The following is a 22708-nucleotide window of genomic DNA, read 5'->3' as shown; positions in this document are numbered from 1 at the left end:
AACGATCCGCATGCTAACTCAGTACAGATCACTGGCTTACGAGCAGTGTCAGCATCTATCACCTCTATTAGTCTTTCTCTACTGGCATTACTTCGCACTTAGGATTCATGTATAAAATTTCGTGGCTTCTGGTGAATAAACCGCACGAAGTTGGTGCTCGTATATGTCATTTGCGTATGACTTCGTCGTAGTGTGCTTAGCGTCGTAACCTTTTTTTTTTCAATCTGCACTGGAGCGAGGCAAAGGCGGCCCTCTGAAGGACACAAGCTGTGAACCGCAGATCAGCTCATAACATCTAAGGTTAAGGATAAGGGAACGTTAAAAATATTTTATTCTTACGTCGAGTCTCGTATGTGCTGATTTCGGAGGAGAGCCTTTGGATAGTCTCGTTATCAACGCCATACTTTTGGAGCATCCTCAAGTAGAAGTCATTAATCTTCGCCGGTGATCTACTCAAAGTCTTTTGTCGGTATTCAGACCAACTTGCATCCGCGTCGTTTGTTTGTAACTGCAGGAGAGCAAAAAAAAAGCAAAAGCAGTTTGATAGTATTAGGATAAAGAAAGCTTGTTGCTGACACCTATGTTATCACTAAACACCACGTATCCATGACACACGTCCAAAAAGGAACACTGAGAAACAGCAACAACAATTTATAGGTTGTAATGAATCCTATATCCTATAGAGACTCTTTACATACATTCTCTGCTAATATCTACCCGTGAGTTTGCTGCCTTCTGAGAAAAGAAAATGTATTTTACCTAAAATTCCATTGAATTCTTCACAGAAAGTGAAGCTCTTTTTTACGTTGACGGAAATATCAGCCACTGACAAAATCAGATAAGGGAAAAAAAAGTCCCAGCTCTTCTTATATAGAGGTGTTTAACACATTTGGGTCATCGTGTGGTCTAGTCAATATCAGGCAATGACCTATATTCTGAGCCTAGCTATAATCTAGTTCATACGGTAAGCAAGCGGCTGCAGTGAAGGAACACAATAGTGAGCCCAGGAGGCGCGTGCCATCCAAGGAAAGCAGAACGTTGTCCTGGCTGTGCATCAGAGCTAATTGAGCGGAGCGCAAGTATAAGTCAAGTTAGCCTAATCTTCTCTAATACAAGAGCACTGGTCGTCTGTCACGTCTCTGGTGACGTTCTAAACCTCACCGCGTGCCTACGTTTGCAAGGTCAATAGCGGGACAGTACGGGAGCAGAGTCGCCAACGGGGCGAGTGTGCCTTCAATGTCCACGTTAACACGCATGCGGTATTTCCGGTGACCGCTTTGGATTCACTAACCATTGCTACAATGTTATCGCTCCGATATAGACGCGTCTACATGTATCAAAACGTTTCCCATTTTTGACATTGATTATACAGGGAAATAATCTTTTCTAATGAGAGTTAAAGCTCGACGTGCATAGTGTATCATGATCGCTCATGATGAGTTCAGGTCATCAAAATTGATTAAGAGATAAATGAAATTTCTTCCATCTCACCGATCGCAAAGGTTGTAATGGCGTGACACTTAACAATAGCCGCCAAGGAAGAACGCCACGTGGACATTCGTAAGCAGAGTGGAACACCCCAACGCACCCGTCCTGAACACTCGCATCCACTTGTCACTCCACGATGCCATCACTATCATGGCGGGGCGGATCTAATGAACCGTGGCTACAAAGGCCCTTCTCTCACCCGCCTACGCATAATTGGTGAATCCGCATGACCGAGCCAGCCATGCCCGAGATCCAGGGACGGCGACCATGAGTGCAACAAATTTGTGCCGGGACGCGTCCCACGCATCTAAGATCTTTAGGAGTTTTATAATAAACGCTCAGCACTCTGATTTATGACGTTGGCCAGCGACTTCTACATTAACTATGGGACTGATCCACTGCTTCACTACCACCACAAACAATGGGAGCTTCTAGAGGGCTTGCTCACGGAACTGCGACTGCCACCTCCTGAGCCAAACTTGACAAGGCTCTGCGGATCACCTACTGTGGCTCTTCAGGCTCCGGCATTGTCCTCGAGAGTCCCCCCCCCCTCCATACGATGTCTTGCAAACCTTCGCCACAATACCAGTCGCGTCATCCCGCATCTTCGCGACGCATACCATCAGCGCGCACCCGTGCTGCTCCTTATCACGCGCCGGCCGCGACTTCCAACCTCCCTTCGACCCGGAAGTGATTGCTTCAGCACATTGTAAACGCGTGCCTGCTTTCGCGCACAGGAAGCTGGGCACACCACAAACACTCTCAGAATCTTCAAAGCGTCGAGTACGCCTTCCTTGACCTCTGCCGCAGCCTCCCAAATTTTCGTACCGGGTGGTCTCTCTAGCTCTCTAAGTATCGCTTTGGGGGCTGCGTCAAGGGCTCTACCAGGCGTTCTTACCCTACTCGGTGGCAAGGCGACGCTACGAGTGCTCACATCGCGGCACTACGGGAGTCGGACCTTTATAGATGGATTTTTAATGCGTCACAATCTTAGTCTTGGTGGGCGGGATCATATTTTGCTACGTCGAGTGCGTCCTTCCGTTTCATGTCCCAAAACAACCGTTACGCCGTCTAGGCTTCTGTAGGTGAATTTATATAACTGCAGAAACTTTTTTACACTTGTCGTCATCCATTTGTTGTCATCCACGTTTAGGCGCCGGAACGTCCCACGTGATCTTTTGTCAGGAAACCGCCAGGCGCTGACACACAGCCGCCCAAATCCTTGTGCATGGAGTTTAGGAAACAAAATTATGGATTTTTACGTGCCGAAACCACTTTCTGATTATGAGGCATGCCGTAGTGGAGGACTCCAGAAATGTCGGCCACCTGAAGGGTTCTTTAAGTACACGGGTGTTTTAGCCTTTCACCCCAAGCGAAATGCGGACGCCGTGGCCAGGATTGGATCCCGCGACCTCGGAGTTTAGGAAACATTATGGTTCAGCCACAATAGGAACGATGGTTAGTACATGAATTTACTTATACTTCGTCCTTCTGGCTTCAACTGGCTTCGTAAACTTATTCTTTAAAGAAATTACAGTATTAAACAAAATTTAAAAAGTTGAATGTCGATTCAGCCTCCTCTTGAGGTTGATGAAACAAGTTCTTTCCGAGTAAGTTCGATGTTAGGTGAAGTTGGAGCATTTACTTGTATATTAGCTCTAGAGCAAAAGTTGGGCAAAAAAGTGGCAACCGAGAGGGTGCCGCCACGCTGCTACTTCTTGTGCTTGTAATTGAAAGAAATTCACGCAGGAACTACTCTGTGAGTGGCCTAAGTATGCGAAAGTGTTGTGCGTTGGTCCATCTCCACGCAGCACGTTGGCATAATATGATGGTAATGGGCAGCGAGAAAATGCGCCGGCGTCTTGGTGCTTTCTTCCGGACTTATAAACGACATCGAAATTATGTGCTTGTAATATGAGGATCCAGCGGCCAAGACGTCCTGACAAATTTTTGATTGTTGACAACCAGCATGAAGCATCAAGATCGGTATCACCAGTTAAATGTCGGCCATGGAGGTATGGGTGAAATTTCTCACGGACTGTCCAACATTCAGGCACTCCTGTTCGGTAATGGTGTAATTCCTTTGCGCAGAAGTCTAAAGCGCCTTGCGTATGCGACGACTTTCTCGTGAGAGGCGCGGTCGCGCTGCAGCAGCACGGGGCGAATTCCTTCGCTGCAAGCGTCAGCGTGCAGTTGAGTGAGAATCTTACCATCGAAATGAGAAAGAACGGATGGTGAGGTTAAGGCGCGCTTAAGTTTCTGAAAAGCGGGTTCGCACCGATTGCACCAGTGAAAGGAACTTGCACTGGCAAGAAGTCTATGGAGGGGTGCGGCAATAGTGGAAAATCCCGGATAAAACGTCGGAAGTACGAGGCGAGACCTGAAGAAGCTACGCAGTTCTTTCGCACGAGATGGACGTGGAAATTTTGCACTGCAGAAATCTTGTCAGGATCAGGTTGAACGCCGTATTTGTGTACAACATGGCCCAGAACTTTAATCTCTGTACTAGCTAAGCGCCATTTTTTAGTGTTTAGTTGAAAGCCAGCACTTGGAAAGCACGTGAGCACTTCGTCGAGGCGCTGCAAGTTTTCAGGAAAAGTCGACGAAAAGACGACAATGTCGTCGAGAAAATATAGGCAAGTTCTCCACTTGTGGCTACGAAGAACAGCGTCAATCAATGTTTCAAACGCGTTCAACGAGTTCAAGGTAAGGCATTACGTTGAACTCGTGAAGTTCATCTGGAGTAGAAAAGGCAGTCTTTGCCAACTTTTCATGCATAGGAATTTGCCAATAGCCTGAACGGAGATTGCACCCGAAGATTGCTCGAGAAATAGCGCACCCCTCGCAAGGAATCAGGCGTTTCATCGATACGCGGCATCAAATAGACGTGCTTGCAGTCATCTTATTGAACGCGCGGCAATCTACACAATAACGCACCGATTCGTCTTTCTTTTGCACTAAAACAACGGCTGATGAGAAAGAAATTCCAGAGGGCCGTATGGTGTTCTTCTCCAGCATGTCGGCGACGTTCTCCTCGATGATTTGGCGTTCGAGTAAGAAGACGCGGTAGGGACAACGACGCACAATAGTTTTGCTATTGGTGTCGATGCGGTAGAAGGCGACGGAAGTCTGGCCAAGTAAACACAAATTGCCATCAAAGGATGTATGGTGCTTTGTCTCATGCCTGAGTGTGCGAAGAGGTAAGTTCAGGGCTTATTGCGGAAGCAAGGCCAGATAGAGTACCAGATTTGTCCGGTCCACGGGTAGCTTGAGAAGCATCTAGGGTATGAACGGGGAATGGCTAATTGTTCAAGCAGTAAGTGACAGTCATGCCTTGAGGCAGAAGAGTCTCTTGGGTTGTATTCATAGCGGTGATGGACGCACAACCATCTTTCAAACGCACCAGATTTTAAGCGAAGACAACCCCATGGTAATGACAACGGCCGTATGAAGTGAGGAATACATCATCGCCATCGGTGAAGGCGGAGGACGAGAGGATAAGACGTTGCTCTTGGTTGGGAGGCAGCACAAGATCCGCAGCTGCGAAGAAAGGCCCTCGTCCTTTGTCGACATTAGTAGAATGGTCGGTCTCGGTCATTTACCCGACGCACTGACGGCAGGAAATTAAAGCTGCCGCCGAGAAGAGAAAGTCCCACCCTAATATGAATTCGTGAGCGCACGGGAATAAAACCGCAAACTGAATGTGGTGACGGATACATCAATGATGACGCGTGCAGAACATTGTGCGGAGAGTCGAATAATTGCGTCATCAGCTCCACGCAGGGACGGTGCAATGTAAGGGGTTTTCATTTCCTTCAGGCGAGAGCACAAGTCTGCACGCATAACAGAGATAGTAGCTCCCATGTCAACCATAGCCAATAACCGCACGCCTTCCACAGACCCCGATAAAATGTTTGCCGGGTGCTCAGGAAAAATAAGAACAGTTCGCGAAGCTGCAGCTTTGCCTCCAAAACCTACATTGGTTAGTTTTCCGGAGGCTGGACAGGGAGTTGAGAAGCCGAGCGAAGCCGAGAAACGAAGCTTCGGAATGGCGATGGGGAGCAGCGTTCCAGTGTACGTGAACTCAGGTGCGTGTTGCAGAAGCCGGCTCGAGAAGAAGATCGGTGAGAGGAAGGATTATCAGAGTCGGTTATATGACAGAGAAGGAGAAAACGCATCATGCTCACAGCCAACGCAGCCTCGTCATTCGTCTTGTTGGAGGCGTCTGCAAAACAGGGATGTGCCCACGTATGTTGCAGTAGTCGCAAGTCTGACGCCAGACAGAAGTCAGGCAGTTTGGGCATTCGTGTAACTAAAGGTGCTAGCCGACATTCAACCGGTACAGGCGACGTGGCGCAAGGAGACACGGATGGCATCGCAGCAATCTGGGCGTGCGAAGGCGGTGACAGGCAAAGAGAATTGGTTATATCATTGGCGCTGATCAGGAAGGCCAATGCCTCTTTAACGATGCCACATAGGCTGTTAGCAGCAAGGTGAACGTGAACGGTGGAGGACGGAGACAAATCTTAAGCTTCCAGCTCTTCACGAATGAGAGCTCGAATGAGAGCTCCGAGATCAGCACTGCTGGTCGAGGGGTAATCAGATGAGTCGGGCTGCAAACTGTTTGACTTGTGGAATTTGGCTCCGCAAGAGCCTTCAAAGCGATAGATACGATCAGGTGGCGGACACGGTAAGTTTCTGGCATGGCATTTTCAACGTGACGGCAAACGATGAGGTGTATTACCGGGCATAATGTTGCACGTGTTCAGAGAGCTTGTTCGCAACTGCAGTACGTACTGTGGCCGTGCCAAAAATGCGCCGAATATGCTCTTTGAAAGAAGAAGAATCACTGAAGCTTCGCTCTCGGTACTTAAACCATGTCGTGGCGACCTCACTGACGTAGGAGGCAACGTTCCGTAATTAAGAAGCATCGTCCCTGTGGTCTAGCCAGTCTTCGACGTCATTGCCAGGCAGGCCAGCGAGCATATCAAGATCGCGGTGACTGCTGCTTACAGACCACGAGCGTATGGTGGATGGCACTTGAACGGGGCGAGTGGGCGCTGCTGGCTCGGCTTGGGACATGTCGGTGGGCGCTTGGCAAAAGCAGCGACCAGCTTCCACCACTATATATATATACATATATATATATATATATATATATATATATATATTTATAATATTGTCACGAGCTATTCTCACTAACCATGGCTGCCGTGCAGGCAGCCAGGTGGAAGAAAGAAGACAATGACGGTAGCCAAGCTGCCGCAGAACCGCTCTCAAAACGCGCCTATCAACCAGAGTCATCTGGTTCTGCATTAAACACCTCGTGTGTAACATTTGGTGGAGCTGTGCGGGGTAACTCCCACGACCTACAACGGAGCCATCAGCTCAAGAACCACACCGAAGCCGTCGCCTCACCGGACTTTCGCCGTCGCGCTCAATCATGACCACAGAGCAAAGTACCCTCACCAGCAGTGTCTCGACAAACTCAGTCCCTATCCAGCACTACCGAGAGCCACGCACGTTCTCGGCGAAGGCAGAGGAAGATGTGGATGAGTGGCTAACTCATTACGAAAGGGTAAGCCAATACAATAAACGGAACGCTGCCACTCAGCTTAGGAACGTTGTTTTCTTCTTGGCCGGCATGGCGCTGGTATGGTATGACAACCACGCGGTCATGCAAACAACATGGACACGCTTCGTTGAGGAGATCAAGAAGTGTTCCGGTGACTGGGACGCAAAGAAATGACATGCGGAATTCACACTAGCCCAGAGAGCTCACATATCCGGCGCGACTAGCACTACCTATATCCAACAAATTTTGAAGCTGTGCCGAACCGTTAAACCTAAAATGACCGAGGAAGATAAAATGGGGCACGTGGTAAAAGGAATAGAGGAAGACGTGTATAACTTCCTCATTAGTCAAGAGAACTTGAACACTGTATCAGAACTGATACGGCACTGCCGTACGTTCGAGGCGCTGAAGACTCGCCGAATTAGACCAAACTTTGGACGGCTCGCGAATGTAACGACCGTAGCAAGTGTTGAGACGAGTCCTCCGCACCCAGACCTCTCGTCCGCCATCCGCCAGATAGTCCACGAGGAGCTCCAGCGGCATGACGAACAGGCACGTTATGCGGCGCCACGCTGCAGCTCCTCCGTTTTCTAAGACACTCCTTGGGAACCCCCTTCGGCTACTTGGAACCATCCGGTTAACGTCGTGGACCTTAACAGCTCCACTGACGAACCGCATAACGGTATGGCCGAACCCCCACGCAATGGTTCGCCCCCTCAACGTTTTGATCCATGCCCACGCAACTTTCATCCACGAAGACTTGCGGCTACCTACGATTTCCATGGGGAAGAGGCTCGTTACCGTCAACCGATGTCTTCGGCAGAATACTTCAATCCACATTCTGAAGTTCGCCCTTTGCCAGTGTGTCACTTCTGTGGCATGCCTGGCCATATAGCTAGGTACTGTAGCCGATGTCGAGCATCGAACTACGGACCGTCAGCGCCAACTATGCGGTCTAGCAGTCGTACACTGCACACTCAGTGGCCAGGAGACTCCACTTCAGGAAGCCACTTCCGAGAGGAGCGATGCACCGCCCAGGAGACCTACTTTGGAGAAGAGAGAACCCGGAACCGCTACCGCTCCCCTGCCTCCGACCGTACTCTGACGCCACCAGCAGTCTTCCGAGCCTCCCGATCATCATCCCCTCGGCCACGATTCACGTCACCATCGCCTCGGCGCCGTTTCGTGTCCCCCCGCCGGGAAACTTGCAAGCTCGGCCGATGGAGGTGAGGTCGCTGGAAAATGTGCGCTGCCGACTCAACTGCCTCCAGCTATTTTCATGCTGAAAAATAAGGTTCATGCACTGGTTGATGGGGTCTCTACAATGGCTTTAGTCGACAAGTGAGCAACTGTCTCGGTCATGAGTGGGGGCTTAAAGGACTTCTGCGATGCAAGATTATGTTTCCTTGGGACCAGTGCACAAGTTTCCATGGAATCAGTGGTGAATCATTATACCCGCTCGGTGTGTGTGACGTGGATGCGTCGTTGGGTGGGAAAGCTTTTAATGGAGAGTTTACTGTTCTTCCTCGCTCCTCGCATGACGTGATTCTGGAGATTGAGTTTTTGCATTTGTGTGTGCCAATGTTGACTGCCAGATGGGAGAACTCAGTGTCGACACCAGTGTTTCGCCTGTGCTCTTTGATGGTGCAGCTTGCCCGGAGTGTGTGTTTTGCGTGTGAGATGATACAGTTGTGCCCGCCTTATCCGCGATGCGTGTTACCGTCGCATGATCATCTCCGACTATTATCCCGTTCGATGCTGCAGTGGAGCCTATACATCAGAACTGCCTCAAGAAAAACGTGTTAGTTCCGCACTGCGTGGTCTCAGTGACCAATGGATGCCATCATCATCAGCAGCAGCAGCAGCCTGGTTAAGCCCACTGCAGGGCAAAGGCCTCTCCCATACTTCTCCGACTACCCCGGTCATGTGCTAATTGTGGCCATGTTGTCCCTGCCAACTTCTTGATTTCATCCGCCCACCTAACTTTCTGCCACCCTCTGCTACGCTTCCCTTCCCTTGGAATCCAGTTCGTAACCCTTAATGACCATCGGTTATCTTCCCTCCTCATTACATGTCCTGCCCATGCCCCCCCCCCATTTCTTCTTCTTGATTTCAACTAAGATGTCATTACCTCGCGTTTCTTCCGTCACCCAATCTGCTCTTTTCTTATCCCTTAACGTTACGCCCATCATTCTTCTTTCCATAGCTCGTTGCGTCGTCCTCAATTTAAGTCGAACCCTTTTCGTAAGCCTCCAGGTTTTTGCCCCGTAGGTGAGTAGTGGTAAGACACAGCTATTATACACTTTTCTCTCTGAAGGATAATGGCAACCTGCTGTTCATGATCTGAGAATGCCTGCCAAACGCACCCCAGCTCATTCTTATTCTTCTGATTATTGCCGTCTCATGATTCGGATCCGCCGTCACTACCTGCCCTAAGTAGATGTATTCCCTTACCACTTCCTGTGCCTCGCTACCTATTGTAAATTGCTGTTCTCTTCCGAGACTGTTAAACGTTAATTTCGTTTTCTGAAGATTAATTTTTAGACCCACTCTTCTGCTTTGCCTCTCCAGGTCAGTGAGTATGCATTGCAGTTGGTCCCCTGAGTTACTTAGCACGGCAATATCATCAGCGAATCGCAAGTTATTAAGGTATTCTCAATTAACTCTTATCCCCAATTCTTCCCAATCTAGGTCTCTGAATACCTCCTGTAAACACGCTGTGAATAGCATTGGAGAGATCGTATCTCCCTGCCTGACGCCTTTCTGCCTGACGCCAATGGATGTGCGGGGCGCTCAACTGCTCCACTGAAACTGTTCCACTTCCACCTGAAGGCCTAAAGATTGCCACGTTTCGGGAAGAATTGCCCGTATCGGTGGCAGTACCTACAGAGATACCCGACGGAGGAGCAACGAATGTCTCAAGCCCCGAGAGCTCGAACATACTTTCTATGATTGATAAATCACTCAGTGATCACGAGCGTCGAGTGTTGATGGCCCTGCTTACGAAACACACCTCGGTATTCTACTTTGCGCAGCAAGATGGCCCACCATCGATTCCTGCGTCCAGAACTCGTCACCACATCAACACAGGAGACGCCCAGCCAATCCGACAAAAACCCTATCGTGTGTCCCCCCGTCAAAACGCAAGATAATCAACGATCAAGTCCAAGAAATGCTATGCAAAGGCTCATTCGAGAATCATGTAGTCCTTGGGCAGCCCCCGTGATATTAGTGAAGAAGAAAGACGGTACGTGGCGGTTCTGCGCTGATTATCATCACCTAAACGCCGTTACTAAGAAAGATGTACATCCGCTCCCACGAATTGACGACGCCATCGACTGTCTCTTTGCGGCATCTTACTTTTCCTCTATTGATTTACGGTCAGGGGACTGGCAAATTCCTATACACAAGGACGACCGAGAAAAGACAGCATTTGGAACGCCTGACGGACTATTTGAGTTTAACGTGATGCCTTTCGGGTTGTGTAACGCTCCCGCAATGTTCGAAAGGCTCATGGACACAGTACTACGCGGCTTAAAATGGGAAGTTTGCATGTGTTACTTTGACGACGTTGTGATCTTCGGCCGAACGTTTAGTGAGTACGACAAACGTTTGGACTTGGTCTTAAACTGCTTCGAGAAAGCGGGTCTTGTGCTCAATCAAAAAAATGACGTTTTGGGGAACGACAAACTCTTGTGCTAGGACATCTGGTCGCTAAAGCAGGCAGCCGACCAGATCGACAAATGATTCCGGCTGTAGAAGGGTTTAAGGTGCCCAACTCTGTCAAGCAGTTCGGAAATTTCTTGGGCTTGTGCTCCTAATTTCATCCATTCATTCCCCGGTTTGCTGACATGGCTCATCCCCTTACACGCCTTCTCAAAAAAAGGCGTTCCCTTTAAGTGGACTGAAGATTGCGACTCATCGTTTCGCCAGCTCAAGTTCATGTTGACGTCCCAACAAATTCTTCGCCACTTTGATCCTTCATCACCAACTGAGATTCACACCGATGCCAGTGGCGTAGGCATCAGTGCTGTGCTAGATCAGCATGTTGGTGACAGTGAGCACGTGATCTCGCAGGCTAGCCGGTCCTTGAGCCGCTTCGAGTGCAACTACACAGTCACCGAACAAGAGGGTCTGGCGGTCACCTTCGCAGTGCAACGGTTTGATTCGTATCTCTACAGGCACCCCTTCACTGTGATAATAGATCATCATTCGCTATGCTGGCTTGTGAATCTGCGGGATCCCTCAGGACGACTAGTGCGCTGGGCCCTCCATCTACAGGAATACGATTTCGCTTTTGCTACAAAAGTGGCCGGCGACATGCTGACACTGATTGTATCTCTCGGATGCCACTTCAGACAACTGAATGTGTTGCGGACAACTTTGATGAATACATCGCTTTTTTGTCCACGAAATTTCCGGATATGGGTACCGTCATATCCGAGCAGCACAAGGACGATAGCTTACAACCGCTGTTCGCGGGAGCACAGGAGTCACGTGCAGGCAGTCGCTTTCGCCTACGTGATGGCGGCGCGCCGTATAAGAAGAGCTATTCGACCACCGGTGCACGCTACCTTTTAGTTGTCCCCAAAAACCTTCGCAACCAAGTATTGTACGCCATGCATGATGACCCTACTTCCGGTCTTGGTTACACACGTAGGCTCTACCGGGCTCAAGAACGTTTCTACTGGCCTAAGACGCGGAAGGATATCGAACGGTATGACGCCAGTTGCTCTTAATGCCAGCGCTACAAGCGTCCGCCACAAGCGCCACACGGCCTGCTTCAACAAGTTACCCCTTCTAGCGCCCCCAATGAGCAAGTTGGTATAGATCTTTTGGGCCCTTTTCCGCGATCCTCCGAGGGCAATCGTTGGGTTATCGCTTGCGTAGATCACCTTACCCGCTATAGTAAGGCCGCCGCGTTGCCATCGGCCACAGCTACAGAAGTTTCTATCTTCTTGCTGGCTGACGTTATACTCCGACATGGACCTTCGTTGGCGTCAGTTTACCGCGAACGTAGTTGAAAATACCCTTCGTCTGTGTTCATGTAGCTTCCGCCATTCTACGCCCTACCATCCACAATATAATGGTCTGGTCGAGTGCACAAACAGAACGCTTGCCAACATGCTATCCATGTACGTCGATTCAAGACACAAGAATTGCGACAGTATCTTGCCTTTCATTACCTATGCCTTCAATACCGCGAGACACGAGACTACTGGTTACTCAACATTTTTCCTTATTTATGCTCGTCTGCCGCGCTACACCCTCGACACCATATTTCCCAGCTTCGCTCATGACAACGAATCAATTGATGAGATCCTATGTCGAGCAGAAGAAGCGCGACGCCTCGCTAGGCTACGCACACTGGCATCGCAGGACCGGTCCAAGATACGCTATGACGGGCGTCACCGGCACGTTTACTTTGAACCTGGTGACCTTATGTGGCTCTGGATGCCGTTGCGGAAGCGTACCTTGTGCCAGAAGTTTCTCGCCCACTACGTTGGCCCCTGCGTTATTCTGGAGCGCCTCAGCGAACTTAACTGTCGCATTGCGCGTCTCACGAGCAGTGGATGACGCTCGGTCAAGGCTGAAGTGACGTCGCGCGTCTGGGGCGGTACAATCCACGAGATGACTGACTCGCCCGGCGGGCTTCGTCTGCCAGCGGGGAAATGTGCGGAGTTCTGTCATGAACCATGGCTGCGCGGCAGCCATGGTCATATATATATATATATATATATATATATATATATATATATACATATAGCACTGAGAGATAATTAGGAAATAGCGGCAATACATATGTACTCACAACCATCAAACGCTTGTTGCCAACAAGCGCCACGTCTGCAAAAGTGAAGGTAAGCAGGACTGGGAGGCCGAAGTCGAGAGAGAACCGCACCACCATGTCCACCGGGTCAAACGGGTCAGAAGATGACAGGTTATTCAGATCTAGGCCTAGTGAAGTCATCCACGCTGTGAGCTCCTTGGTCTGCAACGACGATCAGTTAGTGTTACCCTCCATCCCTGCCTTATTTCTACGCGCGTCAATTCATTACACTTGGTGTCCCAAATATCATACAACGAGCTCTTAAGAACTTTGCACCATTTTGCGGAATAAAAGCCAAGTAACAACAATGCACTCCAAGTAAGTAGCACCGTCTTTCTTTCTTTTCTGTGTGTCACTTAGAATCTTTCTTTCCCGTTTTTTTTTTGGCGCTAGAATACCGCGTCGTAAAAGTACATGTTACTAGCATTGGAGATCAGCTGCCATCAGAATTTGTGCTGTTCATAATCTTCAATTAGTTATAGTAAATTTTAAAACTATTGAAATATTCCTCAATTATCAAGTGATTAGTAGGATGTGCACATTATAAAAATGTTGAATTTGAACATTTCAGTAGCCCGGTGTCGTCGTTATTAAGTGTTCCTGATTTTTTTTAAATATTGCCTGTTGCAGATAACGTATTTATATTCCGTTAGCTGAATTTTTCTGAGAGGTGGACATTACTTGCACGAGAAATCGAAACATATATTCAACTAATTAAAAATCTCCAATATAAACACCCAGATAGTAAATTTACGCACACATTTCGATTAACGAAGTATAGCCGGTGAGATTGCAGGACACCACTTAAAATTAGCTTCCAGGATAATATCATTTGGGAAATATGCGCCATCAGGCTCACATAAATGCACTATTGTTGTACTTACTTTTGAAACAAAACAATCTTTTATACATTGAAGAACAAATTGAACTGTAGCTGTTTTGCTTTTTGTCCACACGTAGGGAAATAATTTGTCGAAACTGCTGTCATCCTGGAGACTCATTTCAATGGATACGTCTTGCGTACTCGCCGGCTACTATTCGTAGGTTGCTGTATGTGCCATAGGCTGACTTAAAAACGTTAATTACTGAATGTAATGGAAATTTCAACAATTGTTTTGATTCCACGCACTGCTAAATTCCCCTTCTTCCAATAATGCAGCTCAGGGGCAAGAATTATGCAATCTTACAGAGCACATTTTCATAAATTCTGGGAAACATAAACATATGGCACTGAATTCCTCTAGTGTGTTTCAATGCTTCGTCTTTCCGGTTCATAAATACCCTTGCAATATATAAACACACACTTTACTGCAGGGCACTACATCACAAATTATGAAATATTTGTAAGATATAAGATTATAAAATATATATTCAGATTTGACCAAGCAAAAACTATTGACAACTCTTTAGCTTTAGTGACACCAAATGACAACATACCTGTGCGATTTTCCAGAACTAGAACCTCGCTTGCAGAGAAACTGTGCGGTGAAAAGTTGCATTATGAAACGCCGTTCCTTGAAATTAAAACATATATATAAAATGCCTTAGTTTGACTGACCCGTTTGACAGATATAGCCGTTCCTAGAAATTTCTCAAACCTTTTTTTTGCTTTTTTTCACAAACGCTGTATTTGATCCCCCACCATTAACTTCGCATACTCGCTTGCGATAGCCTTGTTGCTATGTTTACTAAATTTCATGTTGGTGGCCTTTATTAAAATCGCAGAACATCAGGTTAATATGTGCATCCTTCGCAAGACACGCTTAGGAGGCTTCGTACTGAATGCATAGTCAATATACTGCTGAGGCTATAACAAGTCTGAAGATGTTGACCTCTGGCTACTCATTATTTATAACCAGGCCCTTAATTTAACCAACATAAATACCAATATCGTTGCGTTGCATAACTCACATATAAAGATGTATTTACCAAACTTACAAGAGCGCTAGGCAACAATGCATCAAGAAGATAGCGGTCGCGACCAATTCCACCTCCACCCGTCAAATCGTCTTCTGACTGGCGCCACTCTTAGTTGCGCCGTAACACAACTCCCGCCTCTAAAGGCGCCGTCGCTGCGCTAACTATAAGGGAAGTGAAATTGTGGGAAAGTAAGACTTCAACCGGGACAAAGACACAACGTACATGGGGACTAGCAAGTCCAGCGGAGCGATCTCGTAGTTCTAATCGCCAAGCTGACGCTATATCGTGTAGGACCCATTGTAATACGGCGGTAGGTTTTGAGACAAGCCGACGCGGCGACATGGTGTCCATAGGAGGACAATGGAGCCAGAGAAAATCGAACGTACCGATGTCGGCTGTCCTACAGGCTTCTTCGTGGCCTGAGACTCGGTGAGCCAGGAACCAGCAATCAGCGGGCCGTACGAGCCCGGGTGAAGACGTCTTGAGGATACTCAGTAGGAGTGTTCATCGAGGAAGGAAGCATTGTGTCTAAGGGCAAAGAAATGTGACGGCCGAACAAATGGTAAAATGGTCAAAAGCCAGTGGTCTCGTGATGGGAGGAATTATAGGCGAAGGTCACGAAGGGTAACGTGCTGTCCCAATCTCAGTGATAGTCAGAAACGTACATAGACAGCATTTCCGTCGACAGGCGATTCAGGCGTCAGCACGTATGTCTGCGAGTGCTAAGCGCTGGAAAGCTTGTGCTCGGCAAAACGGGAGCGAAGTAGGTCTTCAGCTACTCGGGACAAGAAGGTGCGGCTGGGATCAGTTAGGAGCTGCCGGGATGCGCTGTGATGGAAGATGACGTCATGTAAAAGTAAATCTACCACGTCACTTGCACAGCTTCTGCGCAAATAATGCGGGATCATGTATCGAGTCGCGTAATCGATCGCGACAACGACCCACTTATCACCAGATTTCAACGTCAGAAAAGAGCCGAGAAGGTCGAGGCCGACGCAAAAAAATGCTTCATAGGGTACCTACATGGCGTGAAGGCGTCCAGCGGGCAGCGCGGCAGGTTTCTTGTTTTTTGTTCTGCGGCGCTGACAGAGCGCACATGCTGCAACGTAGCGGTGCACAGAGCCGTAGAAGCCTTGCCAGAAGAAGCGGTGCCGTACGAGGTCTTAAGTACGCAAAACGCCGAGTTGGTCTGGAGTAAGGCCGTCATGCAAGTTCTCAAGATCTGATGTACGGAAATGGTGTGGTACAAATAGTAAAAAGTCTGGTCCTTGAGGGCGTAAGCTGCGATGGTAGACAAACGTCGTCGCGGAGCAAGAATATGCACAGCGGAGGGTCCGAATGATAAGGATTGAGACCATCGAGGAGAACATGTAAGCAGTCATCATGCCTTTGTTCAGTGCGGATGTCGTTCAGACCAGAAATGGACCGATCACAGGAGTAGGTGTCATGCGCATAATATTCAGGGCGGTCGACAGCATCACACCAGAGGTAATCGGCGTCCTTGTGGCAAACGGCCTGACTTGTATAAAACAGCAAAAAGATACTCTTTGAGCCGTGGTGCTCACCTAAACAATGGTCTAGGGGAGTGTTTAAGTGAGGAGAGCCAGCACAAGGCGTGTTGATTGGTAATCACGGGAAATGTGCGGCGGCACAAGTAGGGGCCGAATTTAGCAACTGCCCAAAGTAACGCCAGGCGCTCCCGTTCGGTAACATTAAAATTCCTCCCGGTGGGTGACAGCAGGTGGCTGGCGTATGCAATTACGAGCTCTGCGCTACTCTCCCATTGAAGGGCACAGTCCCAATTCCATTGCCACTCACATCTGGGTGAAGTTCAGTGGCGGCAAACGGATCATAATGAGCCAGCAATTGAGGAGTCGTGTGCAAGCGTTCTAGGGCGGTGAAGGCTTTGGTTTGAGCAAGGCCCCACGTGAAAGCAACGTCCTTCTTGAGTAAGTTGGTGAGTGGGCGAGCGGTTTCGGCGAAATTCTTGATAAAACGACGGAATAACGAGCACTGTCCAACAAATCTTTGCACATCTGCGGTGGAAGACGGAACACGATAATTATGGACAGCGCGAATCTGTCAGGGTCGGGTTGAAAGCCAGCGCCACTGACGATATGGCCAAAGATGGTAATTTGGCGGCGTCCAAAGCAGCATTTGCATGAGTTCAATTACAGGTCGGCGCGTCCGAAAACTGCAAGAATATCCGATAGGCGCATTAGATGACGTGTAAAAATTGGTGAGAAGACTATGACGTCGTCTAGACAACACAGACATGTCGACCATTTCTAGACGCGAAGTAAGGAGTCAATTAGTCTTTCGAAGGTTATCGGGGTATAACAAAGACGGAACGGCATAATCTTGAGAAGATAGAGGCCGTCAGGTGTTACGAATGGAGTTTTCTCACGGTCCATGTCATCTACCCAGATTTGCATATATGCGATCGGGATATGCTATGGTATAGCCTGATCGGAGGTTTATCGATGAAAAATACTTGGCTCCGTGCAAGCAGTTCGAGGCGTCATCAATACGCGGCAAGTGGTAGACATCTTTAGCATTATTCGCTGAGGTATCTGTAATCGACATAAACGCACCAATCGACGTCCTTCTTGACAACGACGACAGGGGAGGCCCGGGGACTGCAATATATTTCGATAACGCCTTTATTCAACAACTTATCGACTTCTCGCTCTATAACTTGTTGTTGAACATGGGAAAAACGGTACAGCCGGCGGCGTATCCAATTGGCGTCTCCAGTGCAAATACAATGGGTGACCATCAATGTCTGGGCTAAAGGGTGGTCTTCAGGGTCAAAAATGACGCGGTAAGTTGCCATGAGACGGTAGACGTCAGCAGCTTCTGCCAGAAGAAGATCAGGTGCAATCATCTTGGTAAGTTCCTGTGTGAGTGTCGCTGAATCGGAGGTTCCTGAACAGGGCGAAGGAATTTCAACGTCAAGAGCCAATATCTCGCAGTCGTTCACAGGCAAGATGTCGCCCAAAAACATCCCTCTGCCGAAGAGTTAGCACATGTATGCCACTACGTGGCGTACTTGTCGTATCCCTTGAATTCTGGCACGCCGCGTTGCTGTTCTTGTTGCTAATGATGATAATGGTTTATTGGCATCCCCTTCGAAACGAGGCGGCGACAAATAGCTACATAGCCTGCTCTCGTTAGCAAAGTCAGGCTACATGCAGCGTGCAACTGCTATATGCAACTGCTACATGCCGTGCCACCTGGCGTATTAATATGTAACTGCAGTTCGAAGGGCGCATGTGGCAAGTAGCACGATACAATAATGAAGGCGTTGATGGTGATTCATTGGCATCATCCTTGAAGCGCGATGGTGGCATAGTCACCTAGCCAGTGGACATAATCAAATATGCATTATATATCCTTCTATCATTGTTCTATACATCTCCTTAAACTTCTTTTTCCTCCTCAAACCTTTAACTGTCTTGCACCGCTACTTGTCCATCTGCGAGATGGCGTTCTACCTAGAGTAACAGAATGCGAGTGCAATGCAAAACGTGCACGTATCGACCCTACGCAGCGCGGATGTGACATCACGTGTCTCCTCGTGCGATAGGACACGTCCAGAGGGCATTTTTCCGCTGCACGCTTGGAAGCGCTGGCGTTGCTCAGTAGTACATTTGCTGAGTCCCACACAGCGCACTGGTTATATCCCGGCAAGAACTATGTTTTTTTCCTTATTCCCGGCAATAGCTGCTACAGCCACCGGACACCGGCGGCAGTGGTAGCAGCCGACACCACGGCCAACCGAAACGGCTGCCGGAATCAGCCCATAACACTTTACACTATAACATGCTCGGGATGAGGCACGCTCAACGTAGGCAACATAAAAAGGATTTTACCGCACCTTTCAATAGGCACCTGTTAATAAGCAATAACCAGCTGAAGGAGTATGCCTTTTGACACTGACAACTTGAAGCACCACCATAGAATGCCAAACTAAGTATCATACATTTAATAATAATAGCACACTTAGACACACTACAACAGTCGTGTGTGTGTGTGTGCGTGTGACAAAAAGCAGTCGTATTTCCTCGCACGTGCAGCAGGCACGCAAGTGGCATGTGGCGTGCTCACCTCGTCACGCTTGGAGTCGAACATCGTCACGCAGGCCTTGAAGAGTGCCGTCGCTTTCTGCCATGCGCTCTGACCCGTGGGCGGGACGGTGCTGCTGCGAGCCGCAGATAAGGCAGCTTTCGAGACGTCCTCTGTAATCTGCGCACGATACGGGCAGACTTACATAGGGTCTTGTCATTAATCTGTTCAATATGTCTTTATTTCACAGGTTATTTAAATAAAACAAAAGCTCTGATCTTGTTCCTGTTCAGTTGCGATTCAGAGAAATATAACTTTTTACTGCTCCTCAAACGTAAATGGGTTCGACACCGCCTATATCACGCTGTATAGCGCTATCAGCTTCTCAAATTTCATTAGCAGGACAAAACGGCCTCATTAGCTCGTGAAAGTCACCAGCTTATGTTTGGCATCAGTGTCTGTTAATGGAGTTATTTCTTATGCACTTACAGCCGACATTCACATAAAGATGCCAGCTTATGCAAAGGCGTCGCATAGGGTATGCGGTACGATGTTCAATGCTTTGACACTTTCATCCTGGCGGTCTCTCTTTGCTGTGATTGCTGTTATTGTCACCAGTACCGCATACGTGTAAACGCGTAAGCAATAAGGTTTGTAACAAGCATACACAAGCTATTTCTGTATGTGTAAACGTTAAATTTCACGGTGACGATCGCAGTATCACAAGGTATTTGATTCGTAAATGACACTTAGGAACATGCGATATATCATCATCATCATCATCATCATCATCATCATCATCATCATCATCATCATCATCAGCCTGGTTATGCCCACTGCAGGGCAAAGGCCTTTCCCATACTTCTCCAACTACCCCGGTCATGTGCTAATTGTGGCCATGTTGTCCCTGCAAACTTCTTAATTTCATCCGCCCACCTAACTTTCTGCCGCCCTCTGCTACGCTTTCCTTCCCTTGGAATCCATTCCGTAACTCTTAATGACCATCGGTTATCTTCCCTCCTCATTACGTGTCCTGCCCATGTCCATTTCTTTTTCTTGATTTCAAGTAAGATATCATTAACTCGCGTTTGTTCCCTCACCCAATCTGCTCTTTTCTTATCCCTTAACGTAACACCTATCATTCTTCTTTCCATAGCTCGTTGCGTCGTCCTCAATTTGAGTAGAACCCTTTTCGTAAGCCTCCAGGTTTCTGCCCCGTAGGTGAGTACTGGTAAGACACAGCCATCATACACTTTTCTCTTGAGGGATAATGGCAACCTGCTGTTCATGATCTGAGAATGCCTGCCAAACGCACCCCATCCCATTCTTATTCTTCTGATTATTTCAGTCTCATGATCCGGATCCGCAGTCACTACCTGTCCTAAGTAGATGTATTCCCTTACCACTTCCAATGCCTCACTACCTATTGAAAACTGCTGTTCCCTTCCGAGACTGTTAAACATTACTTTAGTTTTCTGCAGATTAATTTTTAGACCCACCCTTCGGCTTTGCCTCTCTAGGTCAGTGAGCATGCATTGCAGTTGGTCCCCTGAGTTACTGAGCAAGGCAATATCATCAGCGAATCGCAAGTTACTAAGGTATTCTCTATTAACTCTTATCCCCAATTCTTCCCAATCCAGGTCTCTGAATATATCATGGCATACGTTAAAAAAAGCTTTGCCTTGAATATATTCCGATATAAAATACTAGATTAGGTCAAAAAAGTACCCCACATACGCAGGGATAACAGGCGAGAACTTGAATTAATGTGGCGCAACGTAGACTTGAATATGCAACGAACCAAATTCATTTCTATGCCCCCAGAGTGTCAACAATTGAACAATCAAAAGGAGCTTATTTGAGCAAGCAAACGCAACGATCGAGTGCTCAGCTGGAAGTGCCTCACAGAAGATGAAAAATTATCCGACCATGCTGCCCCGCAAAGAGATTGAGCTGAGGAGGGCTGCAGTGACTTTGAGGTAGCGGAGCAGATATGGATGCTGCGATGCCAGCAACGTCAAGAGCAGCCATAGGCGAGAAGCTTAAATTTTTGAATGAGTATCGGCGCTAACAAAGTGACAACACCTCTGTTCTGTACTTCCAAGTAAATATTTATATGCATTTACAGTTTGAAGTATTTTGCATACGTGTCTTATCAAGTTCTTGTTTTCATGCTGACATTCATTTAGGAATGCAGGCCGCACAACTCGCCCAAACAGCCACCTTGCTTGATAGTGCAAATTGGTATTTTACTGTGTACCAGCTGTTGTCATCTGTGCTTATCTGAGCAGCGTCAGGCGCTCAGCCTGTACATTCCCTCTTTCCAACCTCTCTTTAGTGGCCATATGTTACATGACTAATGCTTCACTAATTCACCTTGTACAGAAGATTTAATACTATTTTTATGATCATGAAGGTGACAACATCTAACCCTGGAACCATGGTTTCTGACTCCAATCCCAGGCGATACTCCCACGCGCATTGCAGAAGGCAGGTACAACACTGCACACGCTGCCTACGCTGCACACGCTGCACACGCTGTAGTAGGTGCATTGGGCTTCTGAAGAGCCACTTACATTGCCTGCAGCGGTACTGCGTCCTGCACTGTGAACCGGACTGTGCAGCCAACATTGTTGCAGCGTGTGCACTGTTGCACAATTTGTGTCTTGATGAAGGTTACGGCGTGTTTAATGATGTCGGTGATGACAGCAGCAACAGTAGCAGTGATGATGACAATGGTGACCCCCCTCCCACAGGGAGTTTTCCGAGTGAGGGCATCTTGCATTATGCATCTCAAAAGCTGTGCTGCCTGGGACAGTGATATTATATAGTTCGGTACGAATCGGCAGCAACACCAGCATTACCTTCGAAGGAGGCGAAGACGACTGCGCCGGAAGCCGCACCCACAGCAGCAATAAACCTGTGCCTGACACTGCAGGAACATGTTTCTTGCTGCTGTCTATGCGCCTAATAGATAAAAGAAACCAACGTGAAAAAGCATCTGCAATCAGTGCTTTTTTGAAGAATTTGTTAAATTATAATCAGTGTTTTCACGTGACCTGCGCCAATGAGCTGTCACTACTGGAGATGATTGCATCGATCCATCGTAATACTACATGATAGCGTTTTATTTAGTAGCTCTGGATAGAACACCTTGTTCTCAGCAGCACGAGGTATAGCCACTTCTCTAGGCAGCTGGAGTCTTCCGATTTATTTGCTGCTGCTGCTGCTCTTGCTACTGTCATCTTGATGCATTTTGCTACTGGCATCACCCGACGCTGTCGCCGCCCTCTCCACTGTGCATGGGAGGATAGTGGTCTTTGTCTCCTGGCTTCCTGTTTGGGCTACACCAAAGCACAACACTTTTCGCTCCACCATGTGTATATTCCCACGCACAAGCCGACCGCACAGTTCCTTTTCAAATGTCAAATCATGCTGAAAATGGTTGCCGTGCATGTCAAGCACATTATTCTCCCGTGGAAGAGTTTTCATTTTTCAATAGTTGCAAACTTGAAGAAATGCGAGTTGTACCTTTCCTTGTGCACATTGATCTCAACTGCCAGTAACATTGTTGTAAAAATTATGTCCCCAGTGTAAATGAAAGAATCTAACACATCTTCAGTGTCATCTTTAATAAAAGTAAATGACAGTCATTTCGGTGCACAGCTGAAAGTGCTAAGTGCACGATTTAATGGTGACAAAATAGAATACGATATTCACTACAGGGTATACGCCGTTGGCACGTAATAAATCCCAGAAAAATGTGACATGAGCATAATGATGTTTTTTAAGCTCATGCACAACCATTCACCAGTAACTTCATAGCG

The 22708-nt window shown here is 47.8% G+C and overlaps 1 long non-coding RNA gene across 1 annotated transcript in view; it reads right to left on the bottom strand.

Moving 5' to 3' along the window:
- The window catches only part of LOC142574121 (uncharacterized), a 29164-nt gene extending 15978 nt beyond the window's left edge, over positions 1-13186 (bottom strand). Inside the window, exons 1-2 of the long non-coding RNA XR_012826429.1 lie at positions 12876-13186; positions 340-508 (exon numbers count right to left, since the gene is read on the bottom strand). This is a non-coding gene — a long non-coding RNA (uncharacterized LOC142574121). The remainder of the gene's footprint in view (positions 1-339; positions 509-12875) is intronic.
- Between the last annotated feature and the right edge of the window lie 9522 nt (positions 13187-22708).

The sequence above is a fragment of the Dermacentor variabilis genome, chromosome 3 (genome assembly GCF_050947875.1).
Source record: "Dermacentor variabilis isolate Ectoservices chromosome 3, ASM5094787v1, whole genome shotgun sequence".
In the NCBI taxonomy this organism is placed as follows: Eukaryota; Metazoa; Arthropoda; class Arachnida; order Ixodida; family Ixodidae; genus Dermacentor; species Dermacentor variabilis.
This window is presented reverse-complemented; position numbering and strand designations above follow the sequence as displayed.